Here is a 14,417-nt window from a genome sequence, read left to right as displayed (position 1 = left end):
AGAGCTTGCCCTCTCCAAAGTCTCTGACCTAGCTCCCTGCTATGTTGCAAACCCAGAGGTACTGCAACTGCAGCCCCAAGGAGGCTTTTATGGAGCCTGCAAGAGCAGGAAATGTGGTGTGCAGCGTGACTTAATTAGGTGAAACGTGAAATTTTGATTTCCTGATGGCTTGTTGAAATATAGAGCTAAGGTCAGCAGCATGTTGAGCATTACGCCAACCTGTGGCAGGTTCGTATTTGTAATACATTTGCGTGCCATGAGTACTCATTAACATGAAATAGTTTTTAATGAAGTCCTACCCTCAGGATAAAGTCAACAGCACAAGTGAATTTTGTGGCACTTGGTTCACGATCATTTAAAGCTGACGTGCAAAGGCTTTGTGTAGTGTCTGTAAGGTCAGCGGTTTTCCTACAGCATAAAGAAGAATGGCAGCTTACATGGAGCTTCGGGCTGGCAAGGGTGAAAAAATAGTGAGGGGGGTTGTGGAGTGTGATCAAGAGCGTGAAGGAGTGCCAAAGGGATCCAGAGGAGGACAGAGACAGTGGAGTTGTGGGCATGGAAGAGGGAAGTGGGAAGGGCCTGGCGTCCTTGGTGTGGAGAGGGGTGGAAGGTGGTGGGGAAAATGAGTAAAGGTAAGAAAATGAGGGGCCTAAAGGATGGTGTCAGTACAGTCTAAATGTGTGTCCATCTCAGGGTGTTGAGGTGAGGCAAGAATGACTATCCTTGATATCAAAGCCACGTTTGACGGAGTGTGGCATCAAGGAGCCCTAGCAAAACTGGAGTCAATTGGAATCGGGGAAAAACTGGAGACATACCTAGCACAAAGGAAGATGGTTGTGGTTGTCGGATGCCAGTCATCTCAGCTCCTGGACATCACTGCAGGGGTTCCTCAGGGTAGTGTCCTAGGCTCAACCATCTTCAGCTGCTTCATCAATGACCTTCCCTCCATCATAAGGTCAGAGTGCGGATACCCGCTGATGATTGCACTATGTTTAGCACCATTTGCGACTCCTCAGCTACTTAAGCAGCCCATGTCCAAATGCAGCAAGACCTGGACAATATCCAGACTTGGGCTGACATGTGGCAAGTAACATTTGTGCCACTCAAGTGCCAGGCAATGACCATCTCCAACAAGAGAGAATCCAACCATTGCCCCTTGACATTCAGTGGCATTACCGTCACTGAATTCCGCACTATCAATATCCTCGAGGTTATCATTGACCAGAAACTGAACTGGACTAGCCATATAAATATTGTGGCTACAAGAGCAGGTCAAGAGGCTAGGAATCGTGCGACGACTAACTCACCTCCTGACTCCCCAAAGCCTGTCCACCATCTACAAGGCACAAGTCAGGAGTGTGATGGGGTACTCTCCACTTGCCTCGGATGAGTGCAGTTCCCATAACACTTAAAGCTTGACACCGCCCAGGATAAAGCAGCTTGCTTGATTGGCACCACATCCACAAACATTCACTTCCTCCACCACTGTCGCACAGCAGCAGCTGTGTGTACAATCTACAAGATGCACTGCAGAAATTCACCAAGGCTCCTTAGATAGCAGCTTCCAAACTCACGACAACAACCATCTAGAAGGACAAGGGCAGCAGATAGATGGGAACACCACCACCTGGAAGTTCCCCTTCAAGTCACTCACCATCCTGACTTGGAAATGTATTGTACTTCCTTCACTGTCATTGGGCCAAAATCCTGAAATTCCCTTCCTAACAGTACTGTGGGTGCACCTACACCAAATGGACTGCAGCGGTTCAAGAAGGCAGCTCACCACCAGCTTCTCAAGGGCAACTAGGGATAGGCAATAAATGGTGGCCCAGTCAGCAAAGCCCACATCCTGTGAATGAAAAAAAAATCTGTTATTGGCAGGCTGCGAATAGTCAGGTACCGCAACAATCAGTATTTGGGCCCCAGCTGTTCACAGTATATATCAATGTTTCTCCAGTGGGGGAGTCTATAGAACCAGGAGACACAATTTCAAAATAATGGGTAAGCTATTTCGGACTGAGATGAGGAGAATTTTTTTTTTTACTCGGGGATTGTGAATCTTTGGAACACTTGAACCCAGATGGCCCTGGAAGCTCAGTCATTGAATATGTTTAAAGCAGAGAGTGACAGATTCCTCAATACTGACAACATAAAGATATATGGAAATAGTGTGGGAAAAGGGTATTGAATATGATCAGCCATGATTGTAATGAATGGCGGAGCAGCCTCGATGGACTGAATTGCCTACTCACTTTCCTATGTTCCTACATTCCTATATTAAGATGCCTTTATTTGGAGAGATCTAGGAAACAAACAGAAGCTACTGGAGTGCTGATATCCTAGTAAAGGGAAACAAGACACTTTTTAAGTTAGATTCAGGTGCAACAGTTTCTGTTCTTTGTGATGCTGAACTGTGGTTGGAGAAAACTTCTCTTCAGCCATCATGCATAAAGCTACACGGGCCAAGAGGTATAGAACAAGATCATAGAACAACTGAATGCAACCCTTCAATAAAGAGAGAGAAAAATCACTGAAACCTTATATGTGATACTGAACCAGAGGTGTTCACTCTTAAGCAGGAAAGCCTGTACTGACTTTCATACCGATTTGCAGAGTAGGGGAACTGGAAAGCTGAGAAGATCAGCCTAAAAACTTCAGAGCTGAATTTCCACAGCTGCTTACAGGACTAGGAAAGCTGAAGACAGCATATTGCATCACTCTACATCCTGACACGAATCCAGTGTGTCTGTTTACACCCAGAAAATTTCCTCATCCACTCTGGCAAAAAGAAAAGAAGGAAATTGAAGCGATGAAGGGGTTATTTCACCTGTGACAGCACCAACAAACAGGTGCTTGGGTATGGTCCCAGTGCAAAAACCTAACAGATTTGCACAGAACTTACCTAGCTGAACAAAACAGTTGAGTGTTAAGTTCATCCTGTGTCATCTATGGACAAGAGCTTAGCAAAATTGGGAAAGTGTACAGTCTTCACAAAGCTAGATAGGTATTTTTGGCAACTACTGCTCGATGAAGAGTCTGAGTTACTCGCAACCTTCATTACACTGTTTAGGAGGTTTAGCTTCAACAGATTTACTCCTTGGAATCACGTCAATGCCAGTAATCTTTCAGAGGATGCTGTCAAGTATCCTAGAAGGACTGGATGGAGTTGCATGTCACATGGATGTATCCTGATCCATGGATCCACTCAGACAGAACATGACACTAGAGTGTGAGCTGTGCTACAACACCTGCAGGAAACAGGAACAACAAATCATACCAACAACAAATGAGAATTCTTGCAGCCAACTGTGAAGTTCCTTGGGTGTATTGCATCTAGTGTCAGAGTTGATCCACAGAAGACAAGACCGATCAAAGAGTTTCCAGCTCCTTGCAATACGACTGAACAGATATGCGGTGATAAAGGAAGAAGCGTCAGCTGCTACATGGGCTTGTGAAAACAGACCAGAGATGCTGTGTTCATCTAGAGATCCAGATGACAACTAAATTGGTAAACCTGAGTCATCTACAAATTCTTCTTCTGCCAGGAGAGCCTAAGAGATCACATGCAGGACTCAAATCCCCAACCTACTCCAAAGGAGCTGAAGACCTGTTTAGTGAAGACTAGTGAATTCTCCACAGCGGTTGTCCCTATGTAAAAAAAAAAATTGAAGTCAGAGACCTGAGGGTGGGGGGTGGGGGGGAGATGTAGTATAAGGGGTTAATTCTAACTGTGTGATATGCTAATGAGATGCCATATGCAACATCACAGGAAGTGATACAATGTCTCATGATCTTGCTCTCTCTTGTACAACCTTGTGGTGAGATGTAGCTTACCGCAAGATGTGTTCCAATACAGTTAACGTTTTCCTTATCTCAGCAGACTTTGTAAGTACTCTGTGAGCAAAATGAGACCAAGAATATTATAGCACACAGTTCTGGTTATGACATCAGGAGCAGCACACTGTTGACAAAGTCCCAGCCCCCATTCCTGGTGCAGCTTTTGTGTGGATAGGTCACTAAAATCCTCTAATTTGCCTGTGAGGATGCAGCAATACTCCCTGCCAAAATTTGGAACTCAAAACAACACATCCAAAAACACAGTTCTTTCCGCCACTTTGCAACAGTAGAAGTTCAACAAAATCACCTTAACTGCAAGCTGTGTGCCTGCCTCTTTAAATAACCTTATTGCAGGGCCAATGTTGCAGCTGAATACGTGACATTTTCTGAAAGATGTGGGAATTTAGTGAATGGAGCTGTGTGATCCAAATTTAGTAGTGGCTCAGTGGTAATGGTAGAGTGGGGGATATGCTGGGCTACAGATTGTGTTTGAGTATAATTCTGTTGCTTCTTATGGCCCACAGCGCCTCACGGAGTGAATGTTTGTGGATGTGGTGCGAATCAAGCGGGCTGCTTTTTCCTGAATAGTGTAAAGCTTCTTGAGTGTTGTGGGAGCTGAACTCATCCAGGCAAGAGGGGAGTATTCTATCATGCATTCTGACTCGTGCCTTGTAGGTCATGGACAAGCTTTGGGGAGTCAGGAGGTGAGTTAATTGTCACAATTCCTAGCCTCTGACATGTTCTTATAGCTATATTATTTATATGGCTATTCCAGTTCAGTTTCTGGCCAATGGTAACCCTCAAGATGTTGATAGTGGGGAATTCAGTGATGGTAATGCCATTGAATGTCAAGGGGCAATGGTTACATTCTCTCTTGTTGGAGATGGTGATTACCTGGCAAAAATTGTGTGGCGCAAATGTTACTTGCCATTTGTCAGCACAAGCCTGGATATTATTCAGGTCTTGCTGTATTTGGACATGGACTGCTTCAGTATCTGAGGAGTCGCAAATGTTGCTGGACATTGTGCAATTATCAGTGGACATCCACATTTATGACCTTATGATGGAAGGAAGGCCATTGATGAAGCAGCTGAAGATGATTGGGCCATGGACAGTACCCTGAGGAACTCCTGCAGTGATGTCCTGGAGCTGGAATGATGGACCTCCAACAATGTCAACCATTTTTCTTTGCGCTAGGTATGACTCCAACCAGCGGAGAGTTTTCCCTGTGGTTCCCATTGACTTCAGTTTTGCTAGGGCTCCTTGATGCCACACTCAGTCAAATGCGGCCCTGATGTCAAGGTCAATCACTCTCACTTCACCGGGGGTTCAGCTCTTTTGTCTGTGTTTGAACCAAGGCTGTAATGATGTTAGGAGCTGAGTGGTCATGGCGGAACCCAAATTGGACATCAGTGAGAAGGTTATTGCTTAGCAAGTGCCGCTTGACAGCACTGTTGATGACTCCTTCCATTACTTGACTGATGGTCAAGAGTGGACTGATGGGGCAGTAAGTAGGGTTGCCCTACTTTTTGTGCACAGGACATACCTGGGCAATTTTCCACATAGCCAGTGTTGTATCTGTACTGGAACAACTTGGCTAAGGGCATGGCAAGTTCTGGAGCACAAGTCTTCAGTACTATTGTCAGAATATTGTCAGGGCCCATAGCCTTTGCACTATCCAATGCCTTTTGTGGAGGCAACTCCTCCAGTGAGTTGTTTAATTGTCCACAACCATTCATGACAGATGTGGCAGGACTGCAGAGCTTAGATCTGATCAGTTTGTGGGATCGCTTAGCTCTGTCTATCGCTTGCTGCTTATGCTGTTTGGCATGCAAGTAGTCCTCAGTTCATGGTATGCCTGGTGCTGCTCCTGGCATGGCCTCCTGCACTCTTCATTGAACCAGTATTGATCCACTGGCTTGATGGTAATGGTAGAGTGGGGGACATGCTGGGCTACAGATTGTGTTTGAGTATAATTCCGCTGCTTCTTATGGCCCACAGTGCCTCATGGATGTCCAATCTTGAGTTGTTAGATCTGTTCAAAATCTATCCCTTTTAGCACAGTGGTAGTGCCACACAGCACCATGGAGGGTATCCTCCACAACAGCTGTGCGGTGGTCACTCCTTCCCATACTGTCATGGACAGATGCATCTGCGGCAGGCAGGTTGATGAGGATATGATCAAGTATGGTTTTCCCTCTTGTTGGCTCCCTCACCACCTGCCGTAGACGCGGTCTAGCAGCTGTGTTCTTTAGGACTCGGCCAGCTCAGTCAGTAGTGGTGCTACCGAGCCACTCTTGGTGATGGACATTGAAGTCCTCCAAACAGAATATACCCTGCACCTTTGCTACCCTCAATGCTTCATCCAAGTGGAGTTCAACCCGGAGGAGCACTGATTTATCAGCTGAGGGAGGGTGGTATGGATCAGATAGAAGCCCTAATATTTCCACTGAGATGGAAAAATAGTGCAGGGAAACCTAGCAAGACCAGGATCCTGAAGGTCCTGCTAAATCTAACAGCAGGACTTAATTGTACATTTTTGTTGCTTGAGGGAGATCAGTTTCTGACCTCAGGAGGGAGAGATTTAGAGAACGAGCCTGGAGGAGGGAGGTTGGTGATTGCGGCATGAGGGAGTAAAAGGCACATTCGGCAGAATGGAAGCTGAAGGCTTCCTTGAGCAACTGGGAGAGAAAGGTGAGACAAAGCCTTCCTACTGCTGGTCAACAAGAAGTTCTATATAAAAAAAAAACAAATTCCCTAGAGATTTAAGTTCTCACCTCCCTTTCACTGCTGGGATTCCCAAGCCCTGGGAAATCCAGACAGCAACTATTAAATTTAAATCAGGCTCCCAGTTGCATTGTGGGAGCCCTGAATATGTTAATAAAATGTCCCACCTCTCAAGGACCGGACATTGATTCAACCCAATTAAACCCATCAACTATGAAAGCCTCAATGGGTGCTTATGTAATGGGTTGCAGATGAGTTCCTCACTTTTTCCATTTTTAATGCCCGCCGCCCTCCCCAGCCCACCCCCCAGGCCCTCTTGCCTCCATGGTGGGTGGTTGGAGAGCAGACTGGTTATTGGGGCCCAAAGCTAACAAGAACTTTTGCAAAAGACTTTTACAAGAACTAAAACTGGCTTTGAAAGCTTGCATCAACATAGATAAATTAAACACAAAATTAGCAGAAAGAACCAACATGGAAGCGCTAACATCTTCCACAGAAAATGATTTCAGGTGTGAAGTATAAAGGCCCGATTTTAGGTCAGAGTGCAGTGCAGCATGTGGGGACAACATTCCTACTCCTGTCCAAATGGCGACTTTCAACAAATTAAGCCATGCTTGAGTTCCCTCTGATTAAATTGCTGCCTGCAGCAGGATTCACTGTCAGGTCACTTAGTGCCACCATCATAACTGGGAGTTAAGATGGTTTTGGTGTTCCACATTACATAATTGGACACTTAAACATTGAGAAGGCCCCAACTGTTTGTGGCTGCCCCAATGCTGCTGAAAATCCAGCAGTTAAAATGGTAGAGGGTGCTAACATATTTGAAATACAGCAATAAGTGCTATTTTAACTACCCGTCTGCCCTAATTGCAGCACTGGGTAGGCTTAAAATCAGCCATTAAGGAATTTTGCACATTTGTTTTGTTTTTTTAAATTCATTCATGGGATGTGGGCTTCACTGTCTGGGCCAGCATTTATTGCCCATCCCTAATTGCCCTTGAGCAGGTGGTGGTGAGCTGCCTTCTTGAACTGCTGCAGTCCATGTGATGCAGGTACACCCACAGTGCTGTTAGGGAGAGAGTTCTATAATGGAATGTCAATGTTGTGAAAAACATTGTTAGCTTTCTGTCCCACCATTCTAGGTCAGGGGCAGGTGGGGTACTCCATCATATCCCTGTCATTTGCCAAATGTCACAGTTGCCTGACAGCAGAGGTGTGCCACTCCAGTATCAAAACAAAAATGCTGGAAAAACTCAGCATGTCTGGCAGCATCTGTGGAGAGAGAAACAGAGTTAATGTTTTGGGTCCGTATGACTCTTCTTCAGAACCGTTCCAGTTTGCTTTGCATTTCATGATTGGGGATTAACTTATCACGCAGGATGGACTAATGTTCAAGGCAGATTGAGTAGTAATGCCACTTCATATGAAAGAGGAGACAAAGCAAAGAAGTGAAGTAAGGTCTTATAGAATGCAAGGTTGTCGCCAGAGACCTATAGAAATGATTTACTTATGTCCGCTAAACAAGGACATAGAGACCTACATAAGAAACTATGATGTCTGTCAACAGTTTGAACAAAACAGCAAAAGCAAGAGGTAGAGGCAACTTTTCAGTGAGTGTGTTTTGATATCAGTGCAAAACTCACCCACTCTAGGGGGAAAAAAGGAAACTCGGGTCCTGATTTTCACCCCCAGGTCGGTTGCGCAGAGGTGGGTGATTTCCTGGCTCGGCGAACACACTTTTTAAAAATGTTCGCCTGCAGCACGGATTTTCGGTTGGGGAGGGCAGGCTGAAGTAGGAGTCAGACCGGGCAATCCCAGATTGAATGCAGAGGTTGCTGGGTTTGGAGGCAGGCTGATCTCTCCAAAGGCTACCTAATGAATCCACCAAATTCAGAGCTATTCTTACCTGTTCTGCCCTGTGCACTTCAGGATTCAGGCAGCTAGGGTTCAAAAATCAGAAGTCAATGGAGGCAGTTGGTGATTTAAATGGCCAGCTACCTTCCCAATTTGCGCATGCGTGAACCCCAGCTTGACTCTGGTCCCGCGCCTGCAAAGATGGGAAATGCCTGGTTTGGGGGTGGCACTTAGTTCAGCCATTTTCGAGCATTTCACCATGACGGAGACCCCCTCCATCTGGGCCTGAGTGTATTTAACTCCAGGCCACGTCTAAATGCCACTGCTGGATTTCACTCCTAGTAGAAGCAGGAAGTCATCCATAAGTGGTGCAGATTCATGTAGCCCACAGGCCCTCCATTGAATAGGTAAATCTGTGCAATCAGTTGCTGGGCTGTCTTGGTGATAGTGGGATGGGTGAAATCACAGGAATCTGATAACCTGAATTTTTGAGGGTATTAATTTGCCATTTTATTGTGTTATTTACATTGCTTATTTTGAATTATTGAATGACTAATATTATTGGAACAAAAATGCTGCAGCATTATCAGGAGTAGACTTGTAATAGAAAACATTCAGGTGAGTTCCCAAGTAAGAAGAGTTCAGTCATGCCACAAGTTCACCAAGGTAACCACGGGCCCGTGACAAGGCTGATAATGCTGTTTTGTAATGCTAAATTAAATGCTAAATTGTAAAGGCAAGGCACACAAGTCTGACACTGACCCTTGCCTTGCTCTTCTCAACCGATAGACTACACCAAGTACGGTACGGAACAGCTGGCCAGCTCAAAGAATACTTGTGAATGAAAATACTCTTCCCCACAGGAAACTAATTTCTAAAACCAGGGCTAATAAATGATGTAAAAGCCAAGTAAACCTGATTGTACAATAAAAGTACCAAAAAAATTGTACTCCTAGCAAAATACAAGTCCTGCATAGGTTCTTACCTCACTCTTCTTGTATGGTAAAATACATCAAGTAAGATTCCTGGCCAGCTCAATAGCTCAAACACTATTTGGCAGATCAACAAAGACAAAAGAATGAATAACATTCACTTCCAAAACAAAGGCTAATAAGCGGTGTAAAAGATGTACAGAGAGAATGTTTCCTTTTGTGGGGAAGAGTATAACTACCCGCCTTCAACATAAGAAAGTCACCAGTAAGTTCAATAGGGAATTCAGAAGAATGTGGAACTTGCTGCCACGGGGAGTGGTTGAAGCAAGATATATAGATGGATTTATGGAGAAGCTAGAGAAACATATGAGGAAGAAGGGAATAGATTGTTACAATGATAGATTCAGATGAGGAAAGATGGGAGGAAGCTTGAGTGGAGCATAAACACCAACATGGATAGTTGGTGTTGAATGGCCTGTTTCTGTGCTGCATATCCTATTTAATCATATGTAATAAAAAGGCCTGGTTTTACGATAGTGGTACCTATAGCTTGTTAAGTTTAAAGGAGGCATTTTTAGATTTTAGCCAAAAGGAATGAGGAAATGAATGTCATCACAAGTGAAACAGCCATGAAAGAGATTCAAATGAAAAAGCATGTAGGAGGAACCAGACGCCTGTAAACTGAGCCATCATTACGGAGATACCTGAGAATCGAATATATGTGCAAAGCCAGTAACTTATATAGCACCTTTAACATAGAAAGTGGGTGGATGGTCTACATCCCTGGGGTTTACCTGTCTTTCTTCGGCCACGTTGCTGGATCATAGGAGCCTTCTCCCATTTGCCAGATGTTCATGGCCAGAATTTTCAGAAGGCGGGGGCTTGGCCTCCCGTTTGGCAAACTGTTAGCCAATCAGATAAGGTGACAGCTCTCCCTTCATTCTAGGAGCAGTATTGCAGTGGCTGGAAGAGGCACTGCAGTTGGCTGTCTGGAACTAAGTGCCAGGAACCCAAGGAGAGATAAGTGGCAGGAGTCAAAGTTGTGGGCGGTTACGGAAGGCTTGTGGGAGTTGCCAAGGGAGCGATCATTGTCTCGAGGGATAGGTCATGGGAGGAGGGAGTTCCGGAGGTCATCAGGCCCTAAGGGGAGGGCACTCCCAGTCAAAAGGGGAATTCTGATGGAAGTGCCCATCCCCCTTCTCGCCCGCGATCGAACTTTGAGGCTAGGTGTGAAAGTGCCTTTAAGTGGCCACTTAAGGGCCTTAATTGGAGCAAGGGCGGTCTTCCCACCTGAGGCCCTACCCACCTCAGCATAAAATCATGACCAGGTCGGGACTGGTGTGATCTCGAAGGTAATCCTGTCCGTGGAATTTCTCTTTCCCCCCCCTCACCTCAGAACCCACCAGGGGAGGGGCGTAGTTTAAAATTTTGGCCCATGTTTCTTTCTCCCTTTGTATTCCTCTTTACCATCTTCTGGACTGATATCTTGTTTCTTTACTTGCTGCATTACCATAGTGTTTTGCCTTATCCCATTTTCCCTTTTGTCATTTAATCACTCCAGCCGCCAACCCTAACATAGACCTTGCCCTTTGTTCTTCCCACTAACCCCTCTACCATTGAACCCCACCCCTCCCCACTCCCCAACATCCACCACTCCCACTCCCATTTCCCTGACAGTGTACTTGCTAAGCTGTTTGTTGGATTTTGTGGATCCTAGTCACACATTTGTAACTGGTAGCTCAGTTGGTATTATAGAGTTAATCGGCAGACATTTTTAGGTGGAAAACATTGTTTATTTACAAAGGTACCCAAGCAGTAAGTCATGTGCTTTCACTTCAAATCCTATCTCTACTCTACTGACTACTAACTACAGAGGTAGTCCACCCTACTCTTCTATTGGTTACTCAACATCATGTGATCTTCCTTAACAGCATTCTTCTTGAAGGTATATTACACATTAGATAAAACCATAATTATCATACTGTTCATCTCTAACATCTTCCCATTCTGATGAGAGGTCAATGACCTGAAATGCTAACTCTATTTCTCTCTCCACAGATGCTGCCTCACCTGCTGAGTATTTCCGCATTTTCTGTTTCTTTCTTTATGTTAATTGTTCAAGTTTTTGACTTTGAATTTTCCAAACTACAGGGGCACCAAGCTTGCTCCTTTAAGTATTATTGGTGGCAGAATACTGAGAATCTATGTAAATTAAGGAAGGTACTGTGCTAATGTAATTTGCCCTAACAAGTCTTTACTGAAACAGATTAGTGAAACTGCGTGCCACAGATGAAAGCACCAAATGTCCTGAGTTAGTCATTTTAATTGAGAGCCGTGTCTTAGGCTTGTGAGATGGAGCATGGTCAATGATTGGTTGAACAGATTACTTTGTGACCAGAGGCCTCATGGGGGTTTATCTGTGCTTGTCTGAGCCCAGCCATTCAGTCTACTGTCAGTCTGTGATGGTTTCATTCCATGGCAGCATTTCACTGTGTAATAAAGCAGTACCCATTTTCTGAGGAAGCTTTTAAGATATCAAAGCCATTGTCTTTTCAAAAGTTATAACCAGATTCTCCAGAAGTGTCCTGATATTATGCATTAAAACTTCTGTAATGTGTCAGTACTTGAAAGAGATACAACCAACAGAAAAAATTTCAAAACAATGGTGCCAGAATGGGCATGTTAGAGATTTATACCATTCCCAGTATCTGGTCACTCAGGCCAATAGTATCAGGTCAGGTGCACAATTAATGTGTAAGAGTGCTGGATGGCTTTTTAAAGAGCCTATTAATGTAGGAATGTAATTGTTATTTCAATAATGGAGAAGTTAATTGACACATTGGTTTGATTGATGCGACAATAAATTCTGTATAAGCATGGCTACAAATATTCACATCTGACAGAGCAATGGTAAAATTATAAAATACTACAATTGCTAAATAAGGAAACTGGTTTGACCACCAGCAAGACATATACATAAATTAGGTCATATCAACATAATTAATAACCATCACCCAGAACAACTTGTGTGTCTAGTAAACGAGAATGTTCAATTTCACAATAATAGGGAATTAGATGATGCAATTAACCCAATTAACATATGTAAATTGTCCCTAATTAGTACTATATATTAGAATATTTTCATACTTTCTGAATTAAGTAACATACTACTTGACAAAATCATGTTCAACTCACAGCTTGGGACTTTGATGGAAAGTTTTGTTGAAATTAGGCCAATACCTGAGGTACAAATTGCACTGAATAAATATGGCACATGAATACTGTATCTATATCAGGATAGTACATGGGCATTACAAGCTATATAACTTGAGGCTGACTCAGTTACTTTGGGAAAAATTATCATGGAAAATCTGATTTTCATTTGTAAGTTAAATATAATTTTGGTGATTCATCAATATCTTGCCTTAATTACACAAATTAAAAGCATTTAGCTTAATAATTACATACTCCAGCATATTGCAGTAAATACAGCACGCTATTTCCCTCCAGTAATATGTAAATAATGTAATATATAAACTACAGCACAGGGCTGCAGAAAGGACAGGACCTGTTCCATCTTCCTGTCATGCTGTAGACTCAAAGGCACTGCGACTGCTGCTCCACTATCGACTGCAGTCTTTGTGTGGACAAATCATGTTCTTCTCTGCTCTTCCTATGAAGGCCCAGTAACATTCCCTGCTAAGGCATACCTGAAAATGAGGTACCAACTTGGTGAAGCCATACCACAGGACTACATGCATGCTAAACAGTGGAAACAGCATGTGATAGACAGAACTAAGCGAATCCACAACCAACAAATCAGATCAGAGCTCCACAGTCCTGCAACATCCAGTTGTGAATAGTGGTAGACAATTAAATAACTAACTGGAGGAGGAAGCTCCACAAACATCCCTAGCTTTGATGAGTGGGGAATTTAGTATATCAGTGCAAAAGACAGGGCTGAAGCATTTGCAACCATCTTCAACTCGAAGTGCTGAGTGGATGATCCATCTCAGCCTCTTCCTGAGGCCCACAACAGCACAGATGCCAGTCTTCAGCCAATTTAGTTTATTCCATGTGATATCAAGAAACAGCCGAAGGCATTAGATATAGCAAAGGCTATTGTCCTTGGCAACATTTTGGCTGTAGTGCTGAAGATTTGTGCTTCAGAACTAGCTGCACCCCTAGCCAAGGTGTTTCATGCAACTACAACATTGGCATCTACCCAACAATGTGGAAAATTGCCCAGGAATTCCCTGTCCACAAAAATTAAGACAAATCTGATCCAGCCAGTTACCACCCCATCAGTCTACTCTTGATCATCAGTGAAGTGATGGAAGTATCATTGACAGTGCTAACAAGTGGCACTTATTCAGCAATAACTTGCTGACAGTTGTTCAGTATGGGTTCTGCTAGGGTTACTCGGCTCCAGATCTCATTATAGCCTCGGTCCAAACATGGACGGAAGAGCTGAACTCCAGAGGTGGAATGAGAGTGACTGCCTTGACATCAAGGCAACATTTGACCAAATGTGACATCAAGGAACACTAGCAAAGTTCAAGTCAATGGGAATCAGGAGGAAGCCTCTCCACCCATTGGAGTCATTCCTCACGTGAAGGAAGATGGCCATGTTTGTTGGAGGCCAATTTTCTCAGCCCCAGAACATAGCTGTAGGAGTTCCTCAGGAGGAGTATCCTAGGCCCAACCATCTTAAGTTGCTTCATCAATGGTCTTCCCTCCATCATAAGATCAGAAATGGATGTTCACTGATGATTGCACAAAGTTCAGTAGAATTCATACCTCCTCAGATACTGAAGCAGTCCATGCTCACATGCAGCACTACCTAGACAACATTCAGACTAAGGCTGATAAGTGGCAAGTAACAGTCACACCACACAAAGGCCAGACAATGACCATTTCCAAAATAGAGAGAATCTATCCACCTCCCTTTGATGTTCAATGGCATTATTATTGCTGAATCTCCCTCCATTAACTACTGGGGTTTACCATTGAACAGAAACTCAACTGGTCTAGCCATGTAAATACTGCTGCAACAAAAGCAGGTCG

The 14,417-nt window shown here is 44.0% G+C and overlaps 1 long non-coding RNA gene across 1 annotated transcript in view; it reads left to right on the top strand.

Annotated features, from left to right (window-relative positions):
* LOC121282583 overlaps positions 1–14,417 on the top strand; it is a 72,954-nt gene that overhangs the window by 44,960 nt on the left and 13,577 nt on the right. The gene's annotated exons all lie outside the window — the stretch shown is intronic.

Source organism: Carcharodon carcharias, chromosome 9 (genome assembly GCF_017639515.1).
Source record: "Carcharodon carcharias isolate sCarCar2 chromosome 9, sCarCar2.pri, whole genome shotgun sequence".
NCBI lineage: Eukaryota > Metazoa > Chordata > Chondrichthyes > Lamniformes > Lamnidae > Carcharodon > Carcharodon carcharias.
Note: the sequence above shows the minus strand (reverse complement) of the source record. Positions and strands in the feature narration are given on the sequence as shown.